Here is a 6,425-nt window from a genome sequence, read left to right on the forward strand (position 1 = left end):
TCAGTATTACTGTGCAGCTAGAAGGATGTGGTGAGTACATTAACGCAATGAATTCATGACTCCGACACCCACACAGTGCTCCATGCTGTATTTCTCTGCTCTCTAACGCTCACATATGAGAAAACAGTGGGAGAAGTGGCACAAACTCACACTTTAAAAGGTCATTTTAAGGGTTTTTGTGGGGCTGGTGGATTCAGAGACCCACAGTGCAGAAGCATCAGCACTGGGCTCAGACTTGAAGTGTTAATTGTAATTAATTCTACAGCCATCCATGGCTAACCGCTATGCTGCCATGTCAGAGGCAGGAGCCCATCTGCAGCCAAGTGCAGCTCTGCTCAGTGCCCCTGGCTGCACTTGCCGGGCTGCTGGCAGCAGAAAAGCAGGAAATCCCTGACAGACTCAGCAGCAGGAGATGAAATGCGTGAGACTGACAGGCAATGGGTTAGTGTAGGACAGAGCAGAGAATGCATGCAGGACCCTGGCCCTAGGGAGATGCTGTGCCTTGACTCTGCCTGTCTGTGGGCTGGCAGTGGCCAGCTAGGCAGGCTGAAGGTTCTAAGGCCTGGACAAAGCTTCTTTGGGTATGTCTACACTACGGGATTATTCCGATTTTACAGAAACCAGTATTCGGAAACAGACTGTATAAAGTTGAGTGCACGTGGCCACACTAAGCACATTAATTTGGCAGTGTGCGTCCATGTACCAAGGCTAGCTTGATTTCCGGAGCGTTGCACTGTGGGTAGCTATCCCATAGCTATCCCATAGTTCCCGCAGTCTCCCCCACCCATTGGAATTCTAGGTTGAGATCCCAATGCATGATGGTGCAAAAACAGTGTCGCGGGTGATTCTGGGTAAATGTCAGTCAATCCTCACTCCGTGAAAGCAACAGCGGACAATCATTTTGCACCCTTTTTCCCTGGATTACCCTAGCAGATGCCTGTCATAACATATTTCCCAGATTTGGACCTTAGCGTCCAAAATATGGGTGTTAGCATGAAAACCTCCAAGCTTAGTTACCAGCTTGGACCTGGTAAAGCTGCCACCACCCAAAAAATTAGAGTGTTTTGGGGCACTCTGGTCCCCCCAAAAACCTTCCCTGGGGACCCCAAAGACCCAAATTCCTTGAGTCTTACAACAAAGGGGAATAAACCATCTCCCTTCCCCCTCCTCCCCTCCAGGTGGACCCTCCCTGGGTTCCTGGAGAGATACACAGAAGCAAGCTCCGTGAATCTAAACAGAGGGATTCCACCCTCCCTATTTCCAGTCCTGGAACTAGGTACCGAGAGAGAGAGCCAAGCTCCCCCCCCTCCTTCAGCCAGAGGGAATGCAAAGTCAGGCTAGTAAATCTAACACACACAGATTTCCCCCTGACTTCTTCCTCCCACCAATTCCCTGGTGAGCTGCAGACTCAATTCCCTGGAGTCCCCACTAAAGAAAAACTCCAACAGGTCTTAATAAGAAAGCTTTATGTAAAAAGAAAGAAAAAATACATAAAAATGGTCTCTCTGTATTAAGGTGACAAATACAGGGTCAATTGCTTAAAAGAAATATGAATAAACAGCCTTATCCACAAAGAATACAATTTAACACATTCCAGTAACTACACCCTTGTAAATACAAAAGAAAACAATATAAACCTATGGTCTTCCTATCTTTGTACTTACAACTTGGAAACAGAAGATTAGAAGCTAGAGATAGAAAAATCACTCTCATAGCCGAGAGGGTCAGACACAAGACAAAAGAACAAAGAACTCCCACACAAACTTCCCTCCACCCAGATTTGAAAAAGTCTTGTTTCCTGATTGGTCCTCTGGTCAGGTGTTTCAGGTTACTCCTTTCCAGGTGAAAGAGACATTAACCCTTAGCTATCTGTTTATGACACACCCCCCAAATTGCAGACAGTGGGGAACCTCACTGGTGGCAATTTCCTCCTAGAACTTTAAAATAAACAGATTAATACAGCACATGCACCTTTACATATACCACTAAGTATATAACTAACAGACTTTTACATTTTAAGAACACTTTTTAACTACTGGATTCTGGGAAACTCTCATGGGAGAGAGCATCAGCTACTTTGTTAGAAGCTCCTGAGATGTGCTGAATTTCAAAATCAAAATCTTGGAGAGCTAAACTCCAACGAAGAAGTTTCTTGTTGTTCCCCTTGGCAGTATGAAGCCACTTTAGTGCAGCATGGTCAGTTTGTAGCTGGAACCGCCGTCCCCAAACATATGGGCGTAGCTTTTCCAGGGCGTACACAATGGCATAGCATTCCTTTTCACTGACTGACCAGTGACTTTCCCTCTCAGACAGTTTCTTGCTGAGAAACACGACAGGATGGAAGTTGTGATCCGTTGCTTCCTGCATGAGAACTGCTCCTATACCATGCTCAGATGCATCCGTGGTTACTAGGAATGGCTTGTCAAAGTCCGGGGCCCTGAGCACAGGGTCAGACATGAGCGTTGCCTTAAGTTCGGTAAAGGCCTTTTGACACTCATCAGTCCACTTAACTGCATTTGGCTGGGTCTTTTTGGTCAGGTTGGTCAGTGGGGCAGCGATTTGGCTGTAGTGTGGTACAAATCGCCTGTAGTACGCGGCCAAGCCTAAGAAGGATTGAACCTGTTTCTTTGACTTTGGGACAGGCCACTTTTGGATAGCATCCACCTTGGCCTGTAGGGGGTTTATGGTTCCTCGACCCACCTGGTGTCCCAGGTAAGTTACTCTGTTTTGGCCTATTTGACACTTTTTGGCCTTAACAGTTAGTCCGGCCTGCCTGATGCGCTCAAAGACCTTTTCCAGGTGAAAGAGACATTAACCCTTAGCTATCTGTTTATGACAATGCCACAGCATGGCAACCGTGGAGCCCGTTTAACCTTTTGTCACTGTCACTGTATCTGTACTGGATGCTGCTGACAGACTCGGTACTGCAGTGCTACATAGCAGCATTCACTTGCCTTTGCAAGTTAGCAGAGACGGTTACCAGTCCTATTGTACCATCTGCTGCTGTCATGGGTGCTTCTGGCTGGCCTTGATGAGGTCAGCCAGGGGCGCATGGACAAAAATGGGAATGACTCCCCAGGTCATTCCCTTCTTTACATTTTGTCTAAAGGTAGAGTCAGTTCTGCCTAGAATATTGGGCAGGCCTACTAAAGAACCAGAGAGGACAGCCATTCCGGGTCAGAGCCCCAGACATCCCGCAGAAATGACGAGCTGCATGCCATTCTAGGGGGTGCCCCTGCAACAACCCCACCCATTGCTTCCCTCCTCCCACACCCCTCCTGGGCTACCGTGGCAGTTATCCCCCCATTTGAGTGATGAAGTAATAAAGAATGCATGAATAAGAAACACTGACTTTATTGAAATAAAATGGGGGGAAGGCAGCCTCCAGCTGCTGTGATAGTCCAGCCAGGACTGAATCTCCAGGAGACGAAGCTTAAAGAAGGGAATGACCAGGAATCATTTCCATTTTTGCCCAGGCGTCCCCAGCCGACCTCACCAAGGCCAGCCAGGAGCACTCACAGGATGATGACGACGGCTATCAGGCCTATTGAACTATCTGCCATCAGGAAGGGAAGGGGAGCGGATGCTGCTGTTCAGCGCTGCAGCACCGTTTCTACCAGCAGCATCCAGTAGACATACGGTGACCTTGAAAAAAAGCGAGAAACGATTTTTTTTCCCTTTTCTTTCACGGATGGAGGGTGAGGGGAGAGATTGATGACATATACCCTGAACCACCTGCGACAATGTTTTTGACCCTTCAGGCAGTCCTCAGTCCCCCCTCCCTCCCTCTATGAGGGTCCATTTGATTCTTTGGCTTTCCATTACACTTGTCATGCAGCACTGTGTTGAATCCCTGCTGTGGCCTCTGTCTATCATAGCCTTGGAGATTTTTTCAAATGCTTTGGCATTTCATCTTTTGGAACGGAGTTCTGATAGAACAGATTAATCTCCCCATACAGAGATCAGATTCAGTAACTTCCGTATGGTCCATGCTGGAGCTCTTTTTTGATTCTGGGACTGCATGGTCACCCGTGCTGATCGGCGCTCCACGCTGGGCAAACAGGAAATGAAATTCAAAAGTTTGCGGGGCTTTTCCTGTTTACCTGGCCAGTGCATCTGAGTTCAGAATGCTGTCCAGAGCAGTCACAATGGTGCACTGTGGGATAGCGTCTGGAGGCCAATACTGTCGAATTGCGGCCACACTAACCCTAATCTGAAATGGCAATACCGATTTCAGCGCTACTCTCCTCGTGGAGGAGAATTACAGATACCGGTATTAAGAGCCCTTTATATCGATATAAAAGGCTTCATTGTTCAGATGGGTGCAGGGTTAATGCGGTTTAATGCTGCTAAATTCGATATCAACTCGTAGTTTAGACCAGGCCTTTCTGCAAAGGAGCGTGATGACAGATGGGTGCCCTGAGCTGTGGGGCAGACATGAGGAGATAGAAGCCTATTCCTCACACCTGCAGAAGCAGCCTTGGGGGAGAGGGTGAGCAGAGGCAGGGGCAGCTTGAGTGGGCCTGGAGAAACCAGAGGAACCAGGGTATTGGAGAGAGTTAAGACAGGCCATGGAGGAGGGAGGTTGTTTGAGGACAGGAAGGTGAGAAGAGAGCGGGGGCAGCCAGATGGTGTTACGAGGTGTCTTGGAGCCTGGGTGTGTGTATTGCAGGGCCGGCTCCGACTTTTTGCCACCCCAAGCAAAAAACAAAACAACCACAAAACCAACAAAAAAAAAAAAGAAAAAAGAACCTAGGTGCAGGGGGGCTGGACAAGGAAGTAATGCAAAAACAAAACCAAAACCCCTGGGTGCAGGGCAGCTGGACCCAGAGGCAAAGCAAAAAACAAAAACAAAACCCCTGGGTGCAGGGCGGCTGGACCCAGAAGCAAAGCAAAAAAAAAATAATAATAATAAAAAATAGGTCAGCCATGCTGCCCTAGGAGTGGGCGGAAGCCGCCCCTTAGAATCTGGTGCCCCAAGCTCGAGCTTGCTTGGCCGGTGCCTGGAGCCGGCCCTGGTGTATTGAGGCAGCAGGGTGTGGTTAGGAGCATGGCAGGTGTTTGGAGCTGGGAGATCCCAGGGACAGGCTCCCCTGCAGTATTGCCAATATCAAGCATATCAAAAATCATGAGTGAGACCCCCCAAATCCTAAGTTTTTTAAGGATTTTGGTGAGTTTTTTGGTCTGATCAGTGGTTGTTGCACTCCCCCCACCCACCCCTGTGTACGGCTGACAATCAGCACTGCCCACTCTCTCGTATTCATTGGGTCAGGGGATTCATTGGGTCAGGGCCGTGCAGCAGGAGCTCTCGCTTCACATCTGCCTGTCCCCTGCCCAGAAATTAATTATGCCCTCACCCAGCCCCCCATCAGTCCAGCCCCCTCACCTCCCATCAACTCAGCTCCTTTATCAGCTAAGCTCACCAGGGACAGGCGCTTTGGGTGACTGTAAGGGTTGTCCGTGTGAACCCGCGGTGCAAGGTGGCTGCCCAGCCTGCCACTCTGCTCTGCCCTTGGGTCCCACGGCAGGCCTGAGCATGGGTCTTGCTGGGGTGCCCCCTACCCCTTGCACTGGTGCCCAGAGCCTGGGCAGAAGTGCAGAGGCCTGGTCAGCCTGGCAGCTGAACATGAGTCCCGCTCTGTTAGAGCAGCACCTAGGAGCCCCCGGCATGGCTCGGGCCCGTGGTACCACATGCTGCACAACGCCGAGTAGCAGGCAGTCCCTGCCCTGAAGAACTGACAGACCCAGGGCAGGGGCAGGGGCAGGGGCAAGTCTGTAACACACGGGCAGAGGGAACAGTGTGTGTGGCAAACATCAAGTTAGTGCTAAATTTTGGGGGTAGGGGATGCATTTAATTAGGAGGGGGTTAGCTAAATGGAAGGAAAAGGGAAGGGTTTGGACACACAGAAAGGGAGGGGCTGAGGGGAACAGGGGAGGAGAGGAGAAGAGGAACCTTTTAGTGACTGGTGGGTGTTCAAAAATTGACAAGGGAAGCTAAAGACATCAGGAAAAATCCCTGGCTTGCGGGGCTAAGGATAAGAAGCAGTTGTTAAAATATACTGGGATCAGTAGCAACGGTATCAACCCATGACTAGATAGAGATGGTGAAATTGTTAATAATGATGCAGAAGTGGTCAATAATATTTCTGTTCTGTGTTTGGAAAGCAGCAGCTGGCTGAGATCTCTGACTTGTCCTGTTAATTTTTAATAAATCTTGGGTTCCTGGGGAAATTCCAGAAGGCTGGGAGAGTGCTAACCTTGTGCCAGAATTGAAAAAGGGAAGTGAGATGAGCTGGATGATCATAGGCCAGGTAGCCTGATGCCAATCCTGGATAAATGAATGCAAAAGTGAAGATGAGGTTCAGCTGATAAAGAATTAAAGGATATATAAATAATCGATGCTAGTCCATTGGATTTTAGGGAGA

Source organism: Gopherus flavomarginatus, chromosome 9, assembly GCF_025201925.1.
Source record: "Gopherus flavomarginatus isolate rGopFla2 chromosome 9, rGopFla2.mat.asm, whole genome shotgun sequence".
Taxonomy (NCBI): domain Eukaryota; kingdom Metazoa; phylum Chordata; order Testudines; family Testudinidae; genus Gopherus; species Gopherus flavomarginatus.